We start from the raw sequence: 26,621 nt of genomic DNA, 5'->3' as shown, positions 1-26,621 counted from the left end.
TGACTGAAGAAAAGCAAGTCATTTATCATGGGCTTTCGTGTGACCCTTAGTCCAGTGAATGAAAAAATATTGTGCTATGGATGCTTTCAAACAAGGAATTTGCCTTACTACCCTGTTGCCACGTGTCCAGTTAGGGGACATGGTCTTTTCTTAGTCACTTTCATTCCAAGGACTCCTTAGCAGCCAGAAGACATTTTATTTGGCTAAATTCTAGCCATTAGAGTCTAGGATGCAAAGTGCACCTATACAGTTTATATACAAAATGAATGACAACTGAGTTTACCTGAATAGCAGTACACCTTTCCCTGTTGGATCAGAGTTGGGACTTAGATGTGTTCAACATGTGGCATTAAATGATCTCAATCTGCCCACTCCTGTATCCATCCCACCTGCTTGCTGAGGTTTATGCCTTCTGAACTAAGAACAATAATGTCATCCCTTCATTACCCTGTCTGAGCTGTAGAAGTGATAGTCTGCATAGAGTTAGTTCAACAGTTCTGGACTGTGGATTAGTAGGACTGGATCCTCTTCAGCCCTGCAATTATTTGTCTATACTGTCCCCCCTTGAGATACTATAAAGCCACTGTGGCATATTTTAAAAGTATCTGAAGAATGCCTTTTGTTTATCCTTTAGAAGACAGCACAAATTAAAGTCTTTAACAAGAAAAATGGATATGCTTCATTAAAAAATCTTAAAACAGATACCGTAGGTAGAAAAAAAGAAATCAGGGCCATAAAGTAGAATCAACAAACCTAAAAGAGCTAATGACAGGATCTGGCACAGGGATCAGCAGGACAAAGAGACAAAGAGATAGCCACATCGACAACAAAAAACACAGGCATTTTCAGCAGTCACCTTGGAATTTTCAGGAAGAGGACACAACACAGGGTCAAGTGTTGAGGAGCTAAACGTGGGGAGACAAGACACTGTTATGGGTCCAGAACAGGGGCAGATCCTGGTTAGAAGCAATAACCACCACGTGGAAGAAATGAGAAAGCTATTATCACGTGGAGGGCTGTCCCTCTCAGCAACCACAGCTGGAGTAGTCAGGAGCCACTATGAGCAAGTAATCTCAGATCATCCTTGACTTCTCTGCCTTGGTCACTGAAACAGGTGATGATTTCAGTAATTCAGCTAGGTTTTTTGACACTGGCTTAGTAATTGTACCCAAATAGTTAGCAAACCTATGGAAGAGTCTGGATTATACATAGGCAACATATGAGCCACAGGGTCCTGGTAACTACTAAAGTGGGTTATTAACAAGGACCAGGAGGACCAAGAGTCATATCATACTCAGCCTTGGCCCAGAATTCATACGGGGTATGGTGCCAAGTATGTTTATTTCAGTCTTAGAGAGAGACAAACTGGCCTTTGTCCAAACTGGACAATGAAAGCTTGGTAATGAAGCCATAAAGAGGAAACAATTATAGGAACTAACTCTGAGAGTTTGCCTGGAGAAAATCTAGTCGGGACATGATTGGGGTCTGCAGGATGCTGAAAGAGGTCTTAGTTTTTTCCTGAGTGGGCATAAACAATAGGGCTGGCAGGCACAAGTTAAAGGGAGACAGATTTTAGTGTAACGTATGGAAGAATTTTCTAACCATGAGAACTGTACAACAAAGCACTAGATTTCCAAAAGAGCATGAGAAGAATGTTCTTATTCCAACAATGAGGACTATGCAATAATGAAAATTCATGTGATGGTATAAAAGCATTCAAAAAGAGGCTTAACCGATCATCTCTGAGGGAGACCAAGAAGGCATCTGGCCCTGGGTATGTGTGGACATGAGATCTGCATGTCCTACTAGAAGAATCTGCAATTCTAAGAACTGTCTTGAACTTATATTGTACCTTTCTTTCTGGGAACTTAGGTAATTTTACCGTGAGTCTCACAAGAATGAATGAATTCCAGAACGATGAAGTAACTTGCTTAAAAATTGTAGAAAATGTGGAACCAAAACTCCTCCTAGGGATATAATTCTAGTTGATTTTTAAAACATTTTATTTAATTTTATTAAGTTCCAGGATATAGATGTAGGACGTACAGGTTTGCTACATAGGCAAATGTGTGCTAGAGTGGTTTGTACCTATGCCTCACCAGCATCTATTGTTTCCTGACTTTTTAATAATCACCATTCTGACTGACATGAGCTGATATCTCATTGTGGTTTTGATTCCCATTGCTCTAATGATCAGTAATATTCAACTTTTTTCATGTTTACTGGCTGCATAAATGTCTTCTTTTGAGAAGTATCTGTTTATGTCCTTTGTCCACTTTTGTTTTTGGTGTCAAGGGACAAGGTCTTTGTCACCCAGGCCGGAGTCCAGTGGCATGATGTAGGCTCACTGCAACCTCCCCCTCTCGGGCTCAAGCAGTTCGTGTGTCTCAACCTCCTAAGCAGCTGGAACTACAGGGGTGTGCCACCAAGCCCAGCTAGTTTTTGTATTTTTAGTAGAGACAGGGTTTTGCCACGTTAGCCAGGCTGGTGTTGAACTCCTGGTCTCAAGTAATCCACCTGCCTTGGCCTCCCAACATGCTGGGATCATAGATGTGAGCCACTGTGCCCAGCCCCTTTGCCCACTTTTTAATGAGGTTGTTTTTTTCTTGTAAATTTGTTTCAGTTCCTTGTAGATTCTGGATGTCAAATCTTTGTCAGATGGATAGACTGCAAATATTTTCTCCAATTCTGTAGGTTGTCTGTTCACTCTGATGATAGTTTCTTTTGCTGTGCAGAAGCTCTTTAGTTTAATTAGATCCTACTTATCAATTTTTGCTTTCGTTGCAGTTGCTTTTGACATTTTTGTCATGAAATCTTTGCCCACGCCTATGTCTTGAATGGTATTGCCTATATTTTCTCCTAGGGTTTTGATAGTTTTAGTTTTAAATTTAATTCTTTAATCTATCTTAAGGTAATTTTTGTATAAGGCATAAGGAAGGGATCCAGTTTCAACTTTCTGCATACAGCTAGCCCATTCTCCCAGCACAATTTATTAAACAGAAAATCCTTTCCCCATTGCTTATTCTTGTCACATTTGTAAAAGATCAGATGGTCATAGATGTGTGATCAGATGGCCATAGATGTGCAATCTTAGTTCTGAGTTCTCTGTTCTCTTCCATTGGTCTAAGTGTCTGTTTTTGTATCAACGCCCTGCTGTTTTGGTTACTGTAGCCTTGTAGTATAGTTAGAAGTTTAGTATCATGATGCCTCCAGCTTTGTTCTTTTTGCATAGGATTGTCTTGGCTATAGTGGCTCTTTTTTGGCTCCATATGAATTTTAAAGTAGTTTTTTCTAATTCTGTGAAGAATGTCAATGGTAGTTTAATGGGAATAGCATTGAATCTACAAATTACTCTGGGCAGTAAGGCCATTTTCAAAATATTGATTCTTCCTTTTCATGAGCATGGAATGCTTTTACATTTGTTTGTGTCCTCTCTGACTTTCTTGAGCAGTGGCTTATAGTTATCCTTGAAGAGGTCCTTTACTTCCCTTGTTAGCTGTATTCCTAGGTATTTTATTTTGTTTGTAGCAATTGTGAATGGGAGTTCATTCATGATTTGGCTCTCTTCTTGTCCATTGCTGGTGTATAGGAATGCTTGTGATTTTTACACATTGATTTTGTATACTGAGACTTTGTTGAACTTGTTTATCAGCTGAAGAAGCTTTTGAGATAAGACAGTGGGGTTTTCTAGATATAGGATCATGTCATCTACAAACAGAAACAGTTTGATTTCTTTTTTTCCTATTTGGATGACTTTTATTTCTTTCTCTTGCCTGATTTCCCTGGCCAGAACTTCCAATACTATGTTAAATAAGAGTGGGAAGAGAGAGCATCCTTGTCTTGTGCCAGTTTTCAAGGGGAATGTTTCCAACTCTTGCCCATTCAGTATGATATTGGCAGTGGGTTTGTCATAAATAGCTCTTATTATTTTGCGGTATCAATACCTAGTTTATTGAGAGTTTTTAACATGAAGGGATATTGAGTTTTATCGAAAGCCTTTTCTGTGTCAATTGAGATAATCATGTGGTTTTTGTCTTCAGCTCTGTCTCTGTGATGAATTCCACTGATTTATTTGCATATGTTGAACTAGCCTTGCATCCTGAGGATGAAGCCAACTTGATCGTGGTGGATAAGATTTTTGATGTGCTGCTGGAATTGGTTTGCCAGTATTTTAAAGAGGATTTTTGTATTGATGTCCATCAGGGATATTGGCCTGAAGTTTTCTTTTTTTTGTTGTATCTCTGCCAGGTTTTGGTTTCTGGCCTCATAAAATGAGTTAGGGAGAAGTCCCTTGATGTGGTTTGACTATGTGTCCCCACCAAAATCTCATCTTGAATTGTATGTACTCCCATAATTCCCACATGTTGTGGGAGGGACCAGTGGGAGATAATTGAATCATGAAGGCAGGTCTTTCCTGTGCTGTTCTCATGATAGTGAATAAGTCTCATGAGATCTGATGGCTTTACAAGGCAGAATTTTCCTGTACAAGCTCTCTTTGCCTTCCACCATGATTGTGAGGCTTCCCCAGCCACCTGGAACTGTAAATCCAATTAAACCTCTTTCTTTTGTAAATTGCCCAGTCCTGGGTATGTCTTTATCAGCAGCGTGAAAAGGGACTAACACATCCCTCTTTTTCAACTGTTTGGAATAGTTTCAGAAGAAATGGTGTTAGCTCCTCTTTGTATCTCTGACAAAGTTACCAGTTGTAACTCCATCTGGTCCTCGGCTTTTTTTGGTGTGAGGATGTTTCGGGGAGACTGCATTAGGGCAGTGTTCTTCATGGTGTAGACTCCAGGACCAACAGTATCAGCACCAACTGGAAACTTCTTAGAAAAGCAAATTTTCAGACCTGCTGAGTCACGTAAATTCTGGGATGGAGCCCAACAATGTGTGACTCTGATACACACTTAAGTTTGAGAATTACTGTTTTAGGAGGTGGTCTTCAGCTGGGGACTTAGAAATCCTGCCCTGAAGGTTTCAGAGGAAAATGTATATACTGAGAATATTAGTTGAGACCCCAAGCCCGATGTCAAACTCTAGTGACTGAGAGTGAACTACACAAAAAATCTTTTTCCTCCACTATGTTAACCTAAATAATTTACATATAAGGCATGCACTCTTTCCTTTTTCTCCAAGGCTAAACTTCAAGTTCACTCTTTCTAAGCAATATGAGAAAGGTATGTTCCAAAATACCTAGCCATTCAGGGCTGAAGGGTAAGAAGCCAAACATGCTTTCCACTCATTCCGGGCCTCCAGAGGCCAACTCAGTAGTCCCAGATGTCTGATCCCATGGGGAGAAAGATAAAATCGATAAAATTCAACATCCTTTCATGGGAAGAACTTAGCAAGCTGAGAGTTGAAGGGAATATCATTAATATAATAAACAGTGATTATAAAAATATATATAAGTCCAATACCACATTTACTGGCAAAAATCTTAAAAGTCTTCCCTTTAAAAATCAAGAACAAGAAAGGATGCCCCATCATCACTTCTCTTTGTCATTTTCCAGAGGTTTCATCCAGCTTAGTAACATAACAAAAATATATCAAGTATGTAAAGTTTAGAAAAAAAGATCATTAGTTCCAGATAACTTGATAATCTTAGCATCTACATACAAATAATTAGAATTAATAAGAAAATTTAGGCTGGGTGTGGTGACTGTACTCTGAGCTGCTTGAGAGGCTAAGGTGCGAGAATTACTTGAGCCCAGCCTGAGCAGCATAGTGAAACCTATCTAAAGAAAAAACAAAGAGAGAATTTAACAAAGTTGGTTGATATAAAGTGTGAAAGAATCATTTGTATTTCTATTACTAATTGAAAACCAAAATATATACTTTATAAGTAGATACTACTTATAATAAAAAGTTTTTCAAAAATAAAATGAACTATTAAAGTTTTTCCACTTTTTTGAGATAAGCATTTATTGCTATGAACTCCCTTCTTAGTATTACTTTTGTTATTATAACATATTTTATTATTATTAGACCTAAAGGGAGAGGTAGACTGCAATACACTAACAGTAGGCGCCTTTCACACCCCACTCTCAGTAATGGACCGATCATGCAGACAGAAAATCAACAGGGAAATATTAGAGTTAATGCTATGAACTTCCTTTTCAGGAAGGAAGTTTATTTACTTCCTTCTCAGGAAAGAAGTTTATTCTTAGGAAGGAAGTTTATTATAAGCAGTGGCTACTTACAAGAATAACAAAAAGTAATTTTCTCAAAAATAAAATGAACCAGTAAAGTTTTTCTACTTTTTTGATATAAGCATATTTATTGCTATGGACCTCCTTCTTAGTACTGCTTTTGCTGTATCCCATAGATTTTAGTATGTTGTATTTCCATTTTCATTCATTTCAAGAAATTTTAAAATGTCCTTCTTAATTTCTTCATTGACTTATTTGTTGTTTAGAAACATAGTGTTTAATTTCCATGTATTTGTGAAGTTTCGGAAGTTCCTCTTGTTATTGATTTCTAGTTTCATTTCATAGTAGTCAGAAAAGATACTTGATATAATTTCTATTTTTTAAATTTATTCAGATTTGTTTTGTGGTCTAAGATATGGTCTATCTGGAGAATGTTTCATGTGCTGTTGAAAATAATGTGTATTCTACAGCAGTTGGGTGAAATGTTCTATAAATTAGGCCTGTTAGATGTGTTGTATAGTTTAACTGATGTTTCCACGTTGATTTTCTGTCTGATCTGTCCATTATAAGCGTGAAGTGTTAAAGTCCCCTACTACTATTGCATTGCAGTCTATCTCTCCCTTTAGATCTATTAATATTTGCTAATATGCATCTCAGGGAACTAAAAAAGCAAGAACAAATCAAACTCTAAATTAATGGAAAGAAATAATAAAATCAGAGCAGATATAAATGAAATTGAGACTAAAAAAAAGGTCAACAAAATGAAAAGTTGGTTTTTTGAAAAGATAAGCAAAATTGACAAACTTTTGGCTAGAGTAAATAAGAAAAAAAGAGAAGACCCAACCAAATACTGTCAGAAGCAAAAAAAGGAAACATAAAAATTGAGAAAGAATCATTATGACTATTATGCTAATAAACTGGAAAACCTAGAAGAAATGGATAAATTCTTGGACACACACAGTCTACCAAGGTGGAAACATGAGGAAATCTAAAACCTCAATAAACCAATATTGAGTAATGAGATGGAAACCATAATAGAAACCTTTTCCCATTAAAGAAAAGCCCAGGACCTGATATCTTCACTGCTGAATTCCATCAAACATTTAAAGAGGAATTAATACCAACTCTACTCAAATACTTCAAAAAAATTAAAGATGAGAGAACACTTACAAACTAATGAGTTTCAAGGCCAGCATTATCCTGATACCAAAACCAAATGAGGACACAACAAGAAAAGAAAACTTACAGGCCACTATCCCTGATGGACACAGATGTAAAAATTCTCAACAAAATACTAGCACAATGAATTCAACAACACATTAAAAAAATCACTCACCATGATCAAGTAGGATTCATCCCAGGGATGCAAGGATAGCTCCACATACTCAAATCAATAACCATGATACATCACATTAACAGAACGAAGAACAAAAACCATATTATTTTAATAGATATTTAAAAGGCAATTGATAAAATTCAACATTCCTTTATGTTAAAAAAAAAAACACACCTCATCAAACTGGGCATAGAAGGAGCATACCTCTAAAACAATAAAGATTATATATGACAAAGTCACAGCTAGTGTCGCACTGAATGGGGAAAAATTAAAGGCCTTTTCTTTACAATATGGAAGAAAACAAGGATGACTATTTATATCACTTTTATTCAATGCAGTACTGGAAGTCTTTGGCCAGAACAATTAGGCAAAAGAAGGAAATAAAGAATATCCAAATAGGAAAGGAAAAAGTCAAATTAGCCTTGTCTGCAGATGACATGATCTTATAATGAGAAAAACCTAAAGACTCCACCAAAAAACTGTTAGAACTGACAAATGAGAGCAAAGTTGCAGGATACAAAAATCAATACTCAAAAATCAGCAACATTTATATACACACACCAGTGAACAACCTGAAAAAGAAGTCATAAAACCAATCCCATTTATAATAGCTACAAAGAATATAAAATATCTAGGAATAAATGTAATCAAAAAAGTGAAAAATCTCTACAAGGAAAGCTATACAACACCGATAAAATAAATTGAAGAGGACACACACACAAAATGAAAAGCTGTTTCACATTCATGGATTAGAAGACTTATTATTGTTAAAATGACAATAGTACCCAAAGCAACTTAGACGTTCAATGCAATCCCTATCAAAGCACCAATGACATTCTTCACAGAAATAGAAAATATAATCCTAAAGTTTACAAGGAACTACAAAAGACCCTGAATAACCAAAGAGCAGAGAACAAAGCTGGAGGCATCATACTACTTGACTTTACTACAAAGCTATAGTAACCAAATCAGCATGATGATGGCATAAAAAAACAGACATGTAGAACAATGGAACAGAAGAGAAAATCCAGATATAAATCCATGCATTTACAGTCAACTCAGCTTTGACAAAGGTGCCACAAACATACAATGGGGAAACCATAGTCTCTTCAATAAGTGATGCTGGGAAAACTGGTAACTTCTCATATGCAGAAGAATGAAACTAGACTCCTGTCTCCCACCATACACCAAAATAAAATCAAAATTGATTAAAAACTTAACTATAAGACCTGAAACTATGAAACTACTAGAAGAAAGCACTGGAGAAATGCTTCAGGACATTTGTCTGGGCAAGGATTTTTTAAGGTAAGACTTCATAAGCACAAATAACAAAAAGGAAAAATAGAAAAATGGGATTACATCAAGCTAAAAAGCTTCTTCACAGCAAAAGAAACAATCAACAAAGTGGAGAGACAACCCACAGAATGGGAGGAAATATATCCAAACTACACATCTGACAAGGGATTAATAACCAGAATATATAAAGAACTCAAACAACCCAATAGCAAAAAAACCAAACAAACAAATAATGCAATTAAAAAATGGGCAAATGATCTGAATAAACATTTCTCAAAAGAAGACATACAAATGGTTGACAACTATGTGAAAAAATGCTCAACATCATGCATCATCAGAGACATGCAAATCAGGACTATAACATGATATTATCTCACCCTAGCTAAATCAGCTTTTATAAAAAAGACAGGTAATAACAAATGCTGGTGAGAATGTGGAGAAAGGGGAACCTTCCTATACTGTTGGTGAGGATGTAAATTAGTACAGCCACTATGGAGAATAGCTTGGAGGTTCCTCAAAATATGAAAAATAGAACTACTGTATGATCTAACAATTCCACTACTGGGTATATATCTTTTTAAAAATCAATATATCAAGAAGATATCTGCACTCCTATGTTTATTGCAGCACTGCTCACAATAGGCAAAATATGGAATCAACCTGAAATGCCCATCAATGGATGAATAAATTAATAAAATATGTTACCTGTACCATATTTTATTAATTTATTATTCAATCTTAAAATTATTCAATCATATTATTATTCAATCTTAAAAAAGAATGAAGTCCTGTCATTTACTGTAACATGTATGGAACTAGAGGTCATTATAATAAATGAAATAAGCCAAGCATAGAAAGACAAATATCACATGTTCTCATTTATATGTGAGAGCTAAAAGGTGGATCTCATGAAAATAGACAGGAGACTAGTGGCTACCAGAAGCTTGGAGGATGAAGAGAAGTTGATTAATGGGTACAAATGCATGGTTTGATAAAATAAATAAGACAGTGTTAGATCAACAGGGTGACTTCAGTTTACAATAATCTATTGTATATTTCAAAATAGCTAAAAGAGAAGAATTGAAATGGTTCTAGCATAAAGAAAAGATAAATATTTAAGGTGATGAATATTCCAAATACATTGATTTGATCTTTACAAAATAAATGAATGTATTAAATTACCACAGGTACCCACAAACTATGTATATCTATTATGCATCAACTTAAAAAAAGAAAAATGGAAAATGAACTAAATATGTACAAGAACTTTATGGAGAAACATTCAAATGCTAAGAGAAAATCTAAATACAGTCATACACTACGAACTGCATATACTATGGTGGTCCCACAAATTTATCATGGAGCTGAAAAACTCCTATCACTAAGTGACATCTTAGCTATCCCAACATCATAGTGCAATTACTTTATTTCTAAAAATAAATGTAGTGTAGCCTAAGTGTCCAGTGTTTACAAAGTCTACAGTAGTGCACAGTGAGTCCTAGGCCTTCACATTCACTCACCACTCACTCACTGACTCACCCAGAGCAATTTCCAGTCCTGCAAGTCCCATTCATTGTAAGTACCTTATGATACAAGTGTACCATTTCTTTTGGTCTTTTATGCCACGTTTTTATTGTACCCTTTCTATGTTTATATATGTTTAGATACACAAATAGTTACTACAGTGTTATAATTGCCCACAAGAATTCAATACAGACACATGCTGTACAGGTTTGTAGCCTAGGAGCAATTGGCTATACCATATAGCTAGGTGTATGTAGGCTACACCATCTAGGTTTGTGTAAGTATACACTATGATGTTTGACAATAATGAAATCACCTAACAACGCAATTCTCAGAACATATCCCCACTGTAAAGCAATCCATGACTGCCTTTCCTGTGTTCATATAGACAGGAAGACTCAATATTGTTGGAATGTCAACTCTGTCCAAATTCACCACAGTTCTAATAAAAATCTCAACAGGTGTGTGTGTGTGTGTGTGTGTGTGTGTGTGTGTGTGTGTTGCAAATACACAACTTGGCTAGTTGATTCTTACAAGTTATGTGGACAAGCAAAGAGCTGAGAACATTCAATACTTCAGAAGAGAAAGAACACAGAAGGGAGGCTCACCCTACCTGCTACCAAAGCTTAATATTCTGCTGGAATAACTGAAATAGTTTGATAATGGCAAGAAGACAAACAGTGCAGAACAGAGAGCTCAGAAACAGACTCATGCATACATGGGACCTTGATAATTGACAGATGGTACTGTGTATTGGTGGGAGAAAGGGCAGACTATTCCATAACAGTATTGAGGCAACTGGTTATCCATGTAGATAATATTAATTTGGATCTGTACTCATATCATACACAAAAATCGATTGCAAATGCCTTGAAGATTTAAATATGATAGGAAAAACTTTTAAGAATTTAGAAGAAATCATAGGAGAATGTCTTTATAACTGTTCTTAAGAAAGATTTCTTAACAAACAAAGCCACAAAAAGTGAAAGAAAAAAATGATAAATTTCATTACATTAAATTAAGAACTACAGTTCATAAAAAGAATCTAAAAGTGAAAAGATAAGCCACAAAGAGGCTATCTTTTCATAGAAGAGGACAGTTACAGCAATGTAAATGAAAAAGATTAGTATCCACAACATATAGCATTCCTACTGAAAGAAAAATAGAAACCTCCCATTTAAAAAAACAATGGGCAAAAGATATTCACAAGCATTACATAGAGAAAAAAATATGAATGGACAAAGAGATGAAGCACATACTCATTGGTAATCAAATTGAAACCGCAACAATTTGGTAATGGTTCAACTGTTGGCAAGAATGTGCTTCGCTGAGCTCTCTCTTACGCTAATGAACAAGTTTAAATGGGTAAAATCAGTTTGGAAATCCATTTTGCATTGTCTAATAAATATAAATGTTTTTTACTCCTAGGTGTAATTCTCTAGAGACTTTTGTACATGTGCCAAGGAATTGTGCAAAAATATTTATAACATTTTTTATAACATCAGGAAACTGCAAATACCAACTGCTCCACTGACAGAACAAATAAATAAATTTTGGCACACTCATATGATGACATTCTAAACAGCAATAAAAATGAATAAACCACAGTGATAGTCATTAACATGGATTACTCTCACAAATATAAAACACTTTTTTTTAAAGTTGAAAAAATGCAAAGAGCATGACTCCATTTGTACAAAATTCAAAACAATGCAACATTAAACAATGTATTGATTAGGGATACAGCTGTTTCTGGTATAATGTAATATATGTGTGTGTATTTGTTTTGCTTTTATTATTATTTTTATTTGACACATAATTATATATTTTATGGGGTACTGTGTGATATTTCAATTCATGTATACAATGTGTAATGAGCAAATGAGGGTAATTAGCATATCCACCACCCCAATACTTTATCATTTCTTTGTGTTGGGAGCTTTCAAAATCTGCTCTCCATCTGGGAGCAGTGGCTCACAACTGTAATCCTAGCACTTTGGGAGGCTGAGGCGAGTGGATTATCTGAGGTCAGTAGTTGGAGACCAGCCTGACCAACATGGCAAGACCCCATCTCTACTAAAGACAAAAAATTAGCCAGGTGTGATGACTCATACCTATAATCACAGCTACTTGGGAGGCTGAGGCAGGAGAATTGCCTGAATCCGGGAGGCAGAGGTTGCAGTGAGCCAAGATTGCACCATTGCACAAGAGCGAACCTCCATCTCAAAAAACAAAACAAAACAAAAAAACTGCTCTTCTAGCTATTTGAAAATATACAATAAATTGTTGTTAGTTATAGTCACAGAACAAAGAACTCTTCCTATCTAGTTGTAATTTTGTTTACCTTAACCAACTTCTGGCTGTCACCTCCCACCTCTCATCCTTCCTAGCCTCTAGTACCACTATTATACTTTTTACTTCTATGAAATCAGCCTTTTCTTTTTGGTAATATATGTATTTTTTTAAACTCTCACATTCTGCAAAACCACAAGGCAAACACCAGCAAACCACACACAGGCGAGGAGATTGAGAAGGGTGAAACCTGGCATCCTTTTGCCTTCTTGTTGGTGTGGCTTGCTTTCACCAAGATTGGAAGGGACAAGTGGTGGGTGGGGGGACAGGAAGGAAGAAGAGTAGCAAGTAGGGGGTGATGGAGACAATCAGTCCTCACCATGGCTATTCCAAGGGGGATCCAGAGATGCATGAGATGGGCCCTGTTTTCAAGAAGCTCTAAATCCAATTAGGAAGGCAAAAATCCCTTTGTGTTAAAAAACAAACGCGTATGATACATGATAAATGGCCAACTAGGAACAACAGATGCAGCTGAGTGTGGCTAGGCAGGTATAGCTGGGGAAACTTCCTGTTATGGAAGGCCTAGATTGGTACCTGAATAGGTGATAGGAGAGAGGAGGTTCCAAGCTGGGGACTCTGCAGGAATTAAGTAGTGGAGGTAGGAATGAGAAGGCATGTAGACTAGAGAGCAGGGGATGTGTACCACCATGTGAAATGGGGAGGACAGTAAAATGAAAAGAGCTTAGGCTTTGACTAATTTCCACCACCTACAAACCCTCAGGCCTAGGACCTCAGTCTTCTCATCCCCACTTAAATGAGGGTTATTGGAACGGTTTTCATCCCTTCCAGGATAAAAAGGATAAAGTATAAAAACCCTTCCAATAACCCTCCTTTCAGGGTTGTTAGAAGGATAAAAAAACAAACTACCGTAGTAATACAGTTACTGGCATATGGTAAGAGCTCAGAAACTGATAAATAATTTTATTGCTTTACGATTCCAAAAAAAAAAAAAGCTGAGCATAGAAATGAGAGGATAGGGCCGGGCGCAGTGACTCATGTCTGTAATCCCAGCACTTTGGGAAGCCAAGTCAGGTGGATCACCTGAGGTCAGGAGTTCGAGACCAGCCTGGCCAACACGGTAAAACCATGTCTCCACAAAAAAATACAAAAATTAGCTGGGTGTGGTGGTGCATGCCTGTAATCTCAACTACTTGGGAGGCTGAGGAAGGAGAATTGCTTGAACCCGGGAGGTGGACGTTGCAGCAAGCTGAGATTGCCCCATTGCACTATAGACTGGGTGACAGAGTTACTGAGACTCCATTTCAAAAAAAAAAAAAAAAAACAACCAAGTTGAAGATTTCCAGAAATGAAAAGGTTCAAATAAAAAGGTACCATGTGAGAGGTGATAAAAATTAAAGGAGCGGATTTGAGTGGGGCTACCTGCTCCCCTCTCCAAAAATTAAAAACTTTCCATACTTCAAGTTGTAACTTTAAGTTTTAACTTGATTGAGCATATTTATAGTAAGAAGTTCACTTCTTCAGAAAGCTAAATAAGCTATGTGTGTTCATTTCTGCTGGTGGACAGCCCTTGAGTTCCATGAAATTGGTATAAGCTGGAGAGGTAGCTGGATCGTGAGAAAAGCAGAGAGAAGAGGTGATCCATGGATCAGCCTCATCATCATCACCTGGGAGTTCACAGGAACTACACACATTTGGCCCACGCTCCAGACCCACTTAAGCAGATTTTCTAGGAGATGGATGTCAGCAATCTATGTGTTAAGAATATTTCCCACCTTAAAGTTTGAGACCCCTGGGCTGGAGGATTGGGAAAAGTTTCCTGGCTAAGGGATTAGTTCAAAATACATACACCTGTTCTCTAGTTAGTTTTGACTTCAAAATTAGTATTTTCAAATGTGCAAGATTGTTATTAATTCATAAAGAGAAACTTGGAGATTCTGCAAGAAAGGCAAAACTATGGAAAAGGATTAAGATTGACTATATCTGCCAAATGTAGTCACAGTAAATGGAATAAAGTAGATTTGTGTCGGTTCATTGATGTTTTGCTGCTGATTAAGTCACACAAAACCATTAGGTTTTTAGAGCTTTGAAGATTTTGGAAGTGTAGATCTATATAAACTCATTTAAGCCACATAACAGTTCTATATGGTAGATACTCTTATCATCCCCATTGTACAGAGGAGAAAAATAGGGCTTGGAGAGGTTCCAAGATTACAGGGCTAACACATGGCAGAGCCAGAATTTGAATCCAGGTGGTAAGACTCAAAATCCATGCTTTTAGCTGCTAGCCTCTGCTGCTTCCTATCCACTACACTATATTTAGCCATTCTCTTATCACTGGACTCATAGACTTTTTCTCATGTTTCAGTTTCAAATACTCACTGTGAAGAACATCATTGAGCATAAGTCTTTAACCGTATTTCTGATAATTTCTTAATGATACAGTCCCCAAAATGAAATGGTCAAAGGCTGTGAACAGTTTTGAGGCAATTGTTTTCTTGGTAATTTGCTATGACCGTTTCCATTGTGCCCCACTCCACCAGCATTATCTTCAACATCTTAATATTGCTGATAAGGAAACTGGTTATATCATTGTAAAAATGCTTCCCTTATTCAAGAAATAATATTTGTATGTTTCACCACCCATGTGATTGTCTTCATTTCATTTGAAAATCGTTACATCCTTTGGCTACTTTTTTGAAACCAATTCTTAATGTTCTTCCTATTAAATTCTACGAGCTCTTTATATTTACAAATTTGAAACTTTTGGCATATTTGCCGAAAATTGTTTTGAGTTTATTTTCATTTTAGTTTAATTATAACTTTTTATATACAAGTATTTTAAATGTTGGCTGGGTGCAGTGGCTCATGCCTGTAATCCCAGCATTTTGGGAGGCTGTGGTGGGTGGATCATCTGAGGTCAGGAGTTCAAGGCCAGCCTGGGCAACATGGTGAAACCCTGTCTCTACTAAAAATGCAAACATTAGCCAGGCATGGTGGCACGTGCCTGTAATCCCAGCTACTTGGGAGGCTGAGGCAGGAGAATCGATTGAACGTGGGTGGCTGAGGTTGGAGTGAGCCAAGATTGCACCATTGCACTCCAGCCTGGGCAAGAGAGTAAGACTCTGTTTCATAAACAACAACAATGACAACAAAAACAAGTATTTTAAATGTTTATATAATGAAATCTATCAATATTTTCCTTCATGATTCTCTGCTACTTTCATACTTAGAAAGAACTTCCCCATTCTTATAAAATATCCACTGCTCCCCTTAAAAACTTTCCAAAGTTTTAACATGACTGAGTGTAGGTAAGTAAGAAGCTTTGCAGTAAGAAGCTCATTTCTTCAGAAAGCTAAATAAGCTATGTGTGTTTATTTTTGCTGGTGGACATCCTTTGAGTTCCATGAAATCTGTATGAAGTGGAGGGGCAGCAATCTTGAGAAGAGCAGAGAGCCAGGAGTAAGTAGAATCAGCAACATTAACCAGGCGTTTTATTTACGGTTGTGCTTTCTTTGGCAAGCCAACCTTTCAGTATCCTGGTTTCCTAATTTGTAAAATTATCTCCGACGTGTTCTGGGAATCAAATGAATTAACATTAGGAGACTGTTATACCAGTCTACGTATTGAGATTTGTTCATTCATTAAGTCACTCATTCATTCATTCAGCTCCTCCAGTGTACCAGGCACTATGATGGATTCTGGAGTTTCAATGTTGAGTAAGACATGCTGTTTACGCTTGATGAGCTTAAACAATGTACATTAGCTCATATAAGTCTTTAAACAACCACTCAGAGGTAGGTAGTGTTTACGGATAAGGACCTTGGGCAGGTTGTTCAACTTCTCTGTGCTCCATTTTCCTTATCTGTAGTTTACAGAGACGTTGAACAACCTGCCCAAGGTCACAGAACTAGTAATCTGTCAAACTGGGATGCAAGCTCAAGTAGTCTAACTCCAGGCCCCAGGCTACTACCTTTGTAGTGAGTGTACTGCCTCTCCAAAGATGAGGGTGAATGGAAATTGGTTGATAATTGCATGGAGTATAAAATTTACTTGAACAATTTTCATTTTTAAGAGAGTGAAAAGAGAAGGCCACCTAGCCTCTTCACTGTCTGTCCCTGAATCTCTTAAATGACAAGCACTTTAGCACATAAGGGCTCTAATGGGCAGGGGCTTTGGGCATAAGGATGAGTAGACCCAGATCCTGACCCAAAGGAGCTCATGATTGGATGGATTGGAAGCCTGAAGCTGTGGTAGAGATCCTCAGCCTGAGTGCCTCCCCGACCCCATCCTGGCTGTTTCAGATCAGCTTGCACTCTCCACCCCACTTCTCTTCCTACCCACTCTCTCCCACAGGGGCTACCAGACTAGAGATCTGGGCACCATGGCTGGTGTCTCTGAGTACACAGTGCCAACTCAACATCTGACGTACAGTTGGGGCTCAAATGGTGAACAAAACTAAACTAAAAGCTTATGTCAAATTATAGAGCACTTAGAAAGACTATGTGAAAGATACGATAATTCTTTCAACCATCAACTTCAGTTAAGAGGAGAAAAGCAAAACTTTGTTCCTAAGGACAAACAATTACTGAGGGGTACAGTTACAATTTCTTCGAGCCTGCTTCTTTCTACCTACATGAAAAACAACAGATAAACAAAAAATATGCTTATTAGGACCTCTACCAACAGAAAATATGGGAGAAAGAAGTCAAATTACTCCATTTTTTTATTTGTTAGTAATTTTACTTGCATGTGTGACAGACTTGTTGAAGGGAGAATGGCTAAAATTAGTTTCCTCTCTGCAGGTATCATATTACCTTTGCCCCCATCATCACTGATAAGCATTCACAGAGGATGGAGGAAAACAGGTTTCCACCCTGGTTCCCAGGGAAAAAAAATCAATTGTAGATGAAAAACACATTAAAACAAATTAATTCAGGTTACTTAACCTAAGAAATCTGCACACTTCCTGCTTTTTCAACATAAGGAAAGATGCCGGGGACTGAGTCAAAGGATATGAGCTAGTTAAGCACCCACCATAGGCCACACATTGTGTTTAGCGCCTTCCATATATAACTCAAACTTCACAAGCGCCCTGTGAAGGAGACATTACCTTAGTGTCAAAGGTCTCAAAGGCATGTCCACCGCTAAAAAGTGAGGCTCAGCTAGGTTAATGTCATGCTGAAGGTCAGAAGTAGAAAGCCCACTTTTAACAAAACTAGACTGTCCATGGCAGAGGCTGGTCTTGTTTTCCTCATTTCATATTTGACCATCTCACTCATTTGACTCTGCCTAATTACAATGTCTGTTCGTTTCTGTGGCTTTGAGTAATGAGTTGTTTGAGCAACTGAATCCAAAAGCACACCCTTAATCAGCACTTCCTAGTATCCACCTTTGGTGGAAACAGTAATAAAGCTCTCGGCAACTTTTCAACAAGCACTGTCACACATGTCTGTATTGTTTCCTGCCTTATGAATGAATAAGGTGGTTACCAAGGCTGCACTGCATTATGAAATAGGAACTACCTAAATCCTCTAATTCTCATGGGCTTTAATAAAGTCCATGCAGGCACCTCAATTAGTGCTTACTGTATATGGGAAGACATGAGAAAAAAGGAGAATAAAGTCAATCAGGCTAGTGTCAGGCAAGATTTGAACCAACACTACCAGGCATGAATAAGGGTTACACGTGCCACTTTAAGGCAATGACAAATAGGTGAAGTCTAATGTCCACCCACTTTGAAGTGAAAGCCTCCCAGAAATAGAGAGTGAAAGAGAAAGAGAAAGAGAGAGAGAGAGGGAGAAGATGAATATTATATTTGGTATGGATTAATTGTTCCTATTTTATGTTCAGACACAGAAATGGTCAAGGGCTCTTCTGAATCAGAGACAGCATTTTTTTGGTACCAATCATGAAGTTCTCTGTATACAAAAGCATTTCCCAGATTCCTGATCCCCAGTCCTGGTTGATACCCACTTCTTTTTTTTCTATTCCAAGATCACTTGAATCACAGAGCCAAATGGTAACAGACCAGAATCCCAGCTTCACCTCTCCAAATCCTCTCCCTCACTGCCTACATCTAACGAGTAACTGAGTTCTGTGGTGGAGTCTACTTTGGCAATATCTTAAGCATTTAGCTCATTTTCTCCATGGCTACTGTCATGACTGCCATGGTTCTGGCCATCATTATCATTATCTGAACGGGTATAATGTCTTTAAGTGGTTACTGTGTTCCAAATGACCCCCCTTCAACCCAGCATCCACATGCAGCCAGAATGATTGCACTCTAAAGAAAAATGCTCTCGAAGTTAATCCTCTATGTAAAACCCTCTAGCAGCTTCCTTTGCCCTAGAATAAATAATGAAAAGAATAGCCAACAATTCCTGAGTATATAATCTGTGCATATCTTATCTGAATCTTTGCAGCAATCCCATGAGGGAGGTATTGACTTCATTACCATTAATTACTGAGGCCAAATTACTTAACTGAGATCTCACAGCTAGAAAGTGGCAGAACTATGACTCAAACCTTGGTTCTGTGACCCCATCGTGCACTTAAGCCACCTTGCTAGCCTGCCTACCTCTTGGCTCCTTACGCTTCAGATCCTTGAACCACTTGCAGATCCTAGAACCTGACATGATGTTTCAAGCCTCTAGTTTAGTTGTTGCTGGTTGCTCATTTTTGCACATGAATCTCTGTCCCATACAGCTTTTTAGTAAAGAAAAAAACCACCAATTGCACTGATGCTGTAAATATAAATTTCACTAGGTAGTTCATGGGCTGCTCTAACCAAGCAACATATTTAACTTCTTCTTTTGTCTACCTGGTGTAACGCCTCATCTTTCAAGATTCAACTCAAGCGTTACCTCCTCCAAGAACCTTCCCCTGACCCTTTCTCCCTTGGTAGAATTGACCACTCCTTTCTCTTATACATCACTGTACCCTGATTATGCTTCCATTGTAATGAACACAATAGTACCTGGACATGGATGAGTATGACTCCCTCTCTTAGACTTCTATGAACTCCTTAAATGTTGGGACTCTGTCCTAGTAATCAGTTTTAATTATAGTATCTAGCACAGTTCTGGGCACATAGAAGGTTTACTGTAAACACTGTTGAATGAATAAAAATATTTGTTTGAATGTTAAACATGTTGCTTCCTTAAAGCACCCCATGAACTACCTTGTGAAATTTATATTTACAGCATCAGTGCAATTGGTGATTTTTTTCTTTACTAAAGAGCTGTATATGAATCTTTGAAAAGGTACATGCAGGTTTAGAAAAACTAAAAAATTCTGGCATCCTCCCAACTAGAGCAGCGGCTAGGGATGGAGGGAAGATATTACAGCCCATCTGCCACACCTGTTTTCACTGCTAAAGAATCTATTCAGTGATAACATTGAACAATCAGTGAACAAGCCATATTTGGTATCAGGGTTATATATATATTTACCTTATTAATAGTTATATGGATGATTCACCTTTGAACTGCAATGCACACATTTTATTGTACACAATAAAATAAACTGAAAAGAATAGTTAATCAAAACATTTAATTATAAAACAAGAATACAGCAATGGCAAACCATGACCAAATCAAGACAATGCAATTGATACTGTGATAACTTTGGGAAAGCATTCTTTCCCAAAGTGCCCAAAATGCCAAATTGGCACATGTGCTTATGTAGTACCACAAATGTCACATGACAGTCAGCCTTGTTAATGACTAGCAGCCAAACACCATTCTTAATGGATACATTCTGTTCCTAGGTCAAAAACAAATATATCCTCAACCTTCCTCTCCATCTTTGCATCTCGGCTCAAGGGATATTTCCTTGAGAAAGCCTTCTCTGGTCTCACAGTTCAGTCTGTATACACAAGAACTTTGTTTCTTTCCTGTTTAAGAGTTTATTTTAGTTTGTAATAACATATAATCAATATTTAGTTAATTTCCTAACAGCTGCCACCCCAAAGCATCTGTAAGCTCCAGTAGAGCAGGAACCTCACCTGGTTTTATATACCATTTAGTTCCCAGTGACAGGCACATAGCCAGGCACTCTATAAACATTTTGAATGATGAATGATGAATGATTTTTTTAAACCTCTTACTAATTAACCCATTCTCTTAAGAATTATATGCGACTCCTCACCAGTCTCAAACTTCTCGTTAGTGGGATCCCTATCCTGAGGACCACTTTGTAGTCAACTTCTTCCTCTTCATTATCCCCCTGCCCTATCACAGGGATCAGTCATTATATTCTCATCCTTTCCTCCCCACTCTCTCCCACCAAAATGTCCTAGAAGCGGTAGCTTCCAACCAGTCTGAACTTTCTGATGTGGTTGGGATCCAGTTCTGGGTTATGCAATATGAAAAGATAAACAAAATAAAGGAAAATGTGGAGACTGGAGTACCTATTAGGTGATTTTAAACAATGGACACAGCTCTTAACCTGCTAATTCAGTAAAAAAGAAAATTTTTAATTCATTTAATTTCAACCACTCTGTTTTATCATAGAGACAAACTAGTTGATTTGCCGATTTCTTTTCACTTACTATGTTCTGGCTGAGCACAGAAGAAGTCTTGGAACAAAGCTGACTGTGCTGATTGTTGGCAGGAGGTAACTTGCATGTGTGGTCTCTTAGCAAATTATATGGGAGGTGTTCCTAAATGACAGGGCTCTGCGCTCAAGGATTCTTCTCCACTCAAGGATCTTGGCCTGCTTTGTCCTTCCTACTTCCCCTCCAACTTCTCATACATCTTCCCCTCCCCCTTGTCCACCACAAAGCTTTGTCCCTTGGCCTCTTCCTGAGGCACCTGGGAGGCAGGTATAAAACATCTGCTCTCCCAGGTTCCTACAGAGGAAAAATCCTAGGCATGCCATTTAGGGGATCCTGGAGTGGATGGAAGTGGGAAAGGCAACAGCGAGGTGTGACTGATGAACTTCTCTTTTAAGGAATGGGAACTACTGTGGTGTTAAGTTCTGGAAATCTAGAGCATTTCAGGAAACAGCCTACATAATTTCCTTTCAATAACAGACTACCTAAACTGCACGTGGAAAATCCAGTTTAAGGAGAAAAACAGATGTGTAAAGAACTTGTCATGGACTCTTCTCCCATGTGTCTTTTCCTCAAATCTCAAGGATAGTTGAAACAAGTAAATGAAACGTCTTCTCGTTTGTAGGCTCCCTACCCTGAGGCCCACGTTGTGAAAAACAAGGACAAAAGAGGTGTTGCAAGAAGGAACACTGGAGATTAAGGGATGTGGGCAGTGGTGGTGACGTCATTTTCTGGATAAAGAATTAAAAGACTGTGACAGAACATGTAGAGTGGGAAAGGCTATGGGTAAAGAAAGCAGATAGCAATAGACACAAATGCTAGTGCAGGCATTGCCTCTAGAAGATAAATATTTGTATTATTTGACTTAAAAAAAAGAAGCATATGCATGTTATCTATCGAAAGCTATAATGTTAAAATAATAATAAAACTCCATCAGCCTGGTATGCTTGAAATATATATGGAGCCTGGTGATCAGGCCCCGGGAACTGACAGTCTAATTTGGTGCCACTGAAGCAAAGTCCCCAAGGTAGTTGGCGGCTTGACCCAGGAATCCTGCCAGCGCACTGAGCATCCCAGAGGCCAGAGCTGACCCTGTGGCTCTCCCTTCCATTATGCCTACGGTCTGTAAAGCTACCTGTCCCGTTATTAACACGTGGAAAGCGAGCCCTTTCTGACCACATCACAGGCAGAAACAGGGCGGAGGTGCAAGAAACTACCGACAGCAGGCGTTTTAGTGCGCGCTTCCGTTCATTTGCGTGGGCGACCCGCTACCCCTTCTGGGGGGACACTGAACAGTCCAGTACTGAGCCTGGGAAAGTCTTGATCCTGCTGATCATGCAATCTGGTCCCTACTTCCCCCACGTCCACACCCAGTGCTGCCAGGCCGGAGCTGCTCCGGCGTGCGCCCCTCGTTCGGCCCCGAGCCCTTTGCCCCAGACTCCGCCACGGCCCCTCCCCCACCCGGGGCGCTTTCCGCCCGCCCTCGTCGGGTCGCCGGTCCTACCTGCGTAGCGGCCGGGGCTCCCTCGCACAGAGGCAGCTCCGGCCCCTCGGCCGTGGGTCTCCACGAGGATGGGCTCAGGTCTGAGCTCAGGATGGCGCGCGGACCCGCTCCCTATGCCGAGGTCACGGTCTTGGAGACGCGTGCGTGGCTCCCTGAGCTCGTGGCGCCCGCCTTCGGGTCCGGCCGCAGCAGCCCCCGCAGACCCTCTGGGCGGCCGCGGCGGCCCCAGCCCCAGCCCCGGAGCTCCGCCCCTCTCCTGCTCCCCGCCCGCTTGCCCCCTCGGGGTCCCGGACTGCCGAGCCCAGCTGCCCTCGGAGCCCACTCGCGGGCTGTCCTCTAACCCCCACCCCAGTTAGTCCCGGTTTCCTCACCGTCTCCTCAGCCCGCAGAGAGCTGAGCTGACGCCTTAGGGTTGCTGAGGGCGCATCTTCCGTTCCCCGAGGGCCACACGCCGGCTCGGGTCCCCAGCAGACGGCGAGCCCCGCGCTTAGGTCCTCTCCTGCCCTCTCCCGTGCCGCGCCAGGGGTTCTAGGCTCCCAAATCCTGCACCTGCTGTCTGGAGGTCCTCGTCCCCAACCCCTACTCCCAGGCGATGGAAAGAGGTTTAGGGGGCCTTCGACGCCACCAACGTTCTCTGTGCCGAGGGTGGCACAATTTTTTCTGATATAAGGCCAGAGATTCACAGTAAAATAAATACAAATCGCATGCCCAAACTCTTACTCATTCTGCAAGACTCAGGTCAAGCGTTGCCTGCGCCGCAAGACCTCGGTGCTGGCAAACAGCTCCCTCCTTCTACACTCCTGTGCGAAAGGGCGCGCGGTCCTCCCTAGCTGCAGCCAGGCGCCTGTTGCACTTGGTCTACTCTATCCCGACTCCACAGCGCGCTCCTCGGAGGCTCGGACCTGGCCTTGCTTATCCTTGTCCCCAGCCCCTGGCACAGTGCCTGCCACCCATCACAGCACTAGAATATTTTATGAATAAGTGGAAAATTAATTTCTTATGTAGAAAACCACATTTTTTCTGTTTGTTTTTGGCTTTTTAACTTCAGATAAAGCATACTCCTTTGAGTAGGCTATTTGCTAGTCTCTACAAAGAACCACCAAAAATATTGTCCCCTTTAATGCAGTATTCTATGCTTGGGGAAATTTCCAGAACAAAATAATATTCGTGCGGAGATGTTTTTAGTAGGATCATTTATTACAGAAAATATTTTTAAGACCACAAAAAGCAAACAAAGCCAAACTGTCAACAGTAGGAAACTGGTTGAATAAATTAGGGTGACTTAATGGGATATTATACAACCGTTAAAATGATAAACATCAAGAGAGAAGTGCTTCAAATTCTTTTTAGAATAAGGAGGGAGTATGTATTTATTTATAAAGAAAAAAAGGAAAACATGAAGTATCATGATAAAATGTTTGCAAAATACTATTAAGCAAAAAGCAGAAAATTGGGGCATTTATCATGTTTAATAACTTCAAATAAAAATTCAGATTTCTTCTCTGCAAAATGGCAATAACATCTGCCTCAAGGGGTCCTTGGAGTATTAATGAAATAGTCAAGGGAAGTGCCCAGTACAGAATGGATATTCAACAAAGTTTCCATTTCCTTGATTCAAAGGAACACAGACTCCCATCCAGCATGTCAAACACATCCTCATCATGGCCCAATTCTGCTCCTTTGGCTTCCTTTCCTCAAATGCAGGGTAGTAGAAGGAGCTGAGCAAATGTTAAAGCACTAGTGGAGGGGGAAAATCTAGTTAATAAGAATAAATGTGAAGTTCTCCCTCAGGTGGAAACACCCAGCAATTTAAGTTTGTAATGGGGGATGTGGCTCAATAGTGGTGTATATCAAAATATCTTAGATTTTATTTTAGCTGGCTACAAGCACAGCCTTGTGAACACCCATAGGCTGAATGAGTTTAGTTCAAAACCTGAATGAGGCTGCAATCTTAGGCTGAACTAATACTCCTCAATGGTCAGGTTACACCTGGGCATAATGTCCAAATTTGGGCACTGTGTTTAAGAAAGCGTTTGAAGATCTATTGTTGCTTCCATTTTAGATGAAGAAATGGATGCATACAGAGCTTCCAGTATTTAGGGTTGGGCAGCTAGGAGTTGGCAGAGCCAAGACCTGAACCTGATCAGCTTGACTTAACAGTCCTGGTGCTTCGTCACTTTACCAGTGTGTCCCAGTCTGTGCGTCTGCCAGTAAAGATGGTCTTGGTTGGTACACGGACAATAACGGTAAATAACAGTGGAACACAAGATGAAAAAAAGATATGCCCTTCTCACTTCTCTTGTTCCTATGGATTACATCAAGGAAGGAGTATCATTTTTGTGGTATTTGTCTTTGCACTCCTCTAACACTTGCCAATCTCCTGTTTTAACAAAGAGATTGCGTCTTGTTCAGAACCTTTGCTAGGCAACAGCTTCTAAGTAGAATTTAATATCATCAGTTTCTCTTCAATCTGTTATTATTCCTCATGCAGTTAAGTTCCAATTGACATAGTTTTCCACTTACAAAGTGATGTGGTTTCCATTTAAGGTAAATTTTCTTATGAGCAACTTAAAAGAACTAACAGGACCAGTGATATTTAAGTTTGGAAAATACAACCTCATACTCTATTATGACCAGTGGATAGAAGGAATGGTAGGAAGATTTCAGTCCATAATGAATCAAAGCTGCCTGGGAAGATGCTGAAGGACTGATGTGGGAGCTCAAACACTATGACTAGAAGCTTTAAAGTTCCTGCCAACCAGGAGAATCTGGGATTCTTGATAGCAGAGCATCTCAGGGATCTGACCTTTGGAAGCACAGATTTTGGAGTAAGTCACATTCAATTCTTTTGGACAGATCCCAAAGAAGAGTTCCAAGTAAGCTCAGAACAATAGCAGCACCTCTGTGACCATGGTATAATTAACATAGGACTAGCAGGTTCTCTCTAAGGTAACTTTTGAAAGAGAAACATTTGGGAGGCTTTAAAATGTTAGGACGTTTGTTTACACTTCAATCATTTACTCCCTTGCACCTTCTTCTGGTATACCCTCTCTTCCTAACATCCTCGAGGGCCAAGATGATGGGGCTGTTCCTCCTTCTTTTCATATTCCAGCATCTCTCATCCCCAAATTCCACATGATATGGCCACTGTTTCCCCTAAAGCAGCTCCCCTTGCTTTTTTTTTTTTTAAACCCTTTGGACCAGTATTAAACTGCATGTGTGTGGGGGAAAAAAGGTACATAGGGTCCCCAGCAGTTAAAAAGTATCTTTGGTATAGGAAATTTATTTTTTCAGCCATAAAGTCTGAAAATCCATAAAGCACAGAACCGTAATCTGATTGCCTTATGGTTCAAGAACATTTGGTGTGTAGAGATCACCTGGGCCCCTGACTGCTAAGAACAGAAAGCCCCTTGGAAACCTATTTGGCAGATAAGCTGGAGGGAAAAGACCATTCAGACAGTCCAGTGGAAGGACTAAACGCTTCCACTGGAGGAGCTTGTTCAATTGGGTTAGGAAGTTCTTTCCTGAGACATCTCTGATGCCTTTCCTTTCCTTTCCTTACACACCATCTCCAACCCATCTACAAGTCCTTATGGTTTGACTTTCAAAATACATCCAGACTCAACCTCTTTTTCCTACCTCCACCACTGCCAGCCCTATCCAAGCTGCCATCGTCTTTCTCTAGAAGACCTCCTATCTGGTTTTCCTGCATCCACCTTGCCGTCCTACAGGCTGGTCTTCCCAAAGCAACTGCAATGACACATTTCAAACTAAACTTGGATTTGGTCATTTCTCTACTTAAAACCATGTCTGTAATGCATTACTGTCTTAGAGTGAAATTCAGTAAGATTCATGGCCCATTAAAGCCAGCATCATGTGGGTCCTGGCTACATCTCTGATCTTATCCCTACCATCTTCCTTGGCTTCACACATACTGGTTTCCTT

The 26,621-nt window shown here is 39.4% G+C and overlaps 1 protein-coding gene across 2 annotated transcripts in view; it reads right to left on the bottom strand.

Annotated features, from left to right (window-relative positions):
* CASR (calcium sensing receptor) overlaps positions 1-23,518 on the bottom strand; it is a 78,169-nt gene extending 54,651 nt beyond the window's left edge. Inside the window, exon 1 of one of the 2 annotated variants that reach the window (XM_012476238.2) lies at positions 23,397-23,518. The gene's annotated coding sequence lies outside the window, so the exon portion shown is untranslated. The other variant, XM_012476239.2, reaches the window with a different exon arrangement.
* Positions 23,519-26,621: the final 3,103 nt, after the last annotated feature.

The sequence above is a fragment of the Aotus nancymaae genome, unplaced genomic scaffold, assembly GCF_030222135.1.
Source record: "Aotus nancymaae isolate 86718 unplaced genomic scaffold, 86718_ANA_hifiasm-v0.15.2.pri h1tg000011l, whole genome shotgun sequence".
Lineage (NCBI taxonomy): Eukaryota > Metazoa > Chordata > Mammalia > Primates > Aotidae > Aotus > Aotus nancymaae.
The sequence above is the reverse complement of the archived record's forward strand: the minus strand, read 5'-3'. Positions and strand labels throughout refer to the sequence as shown.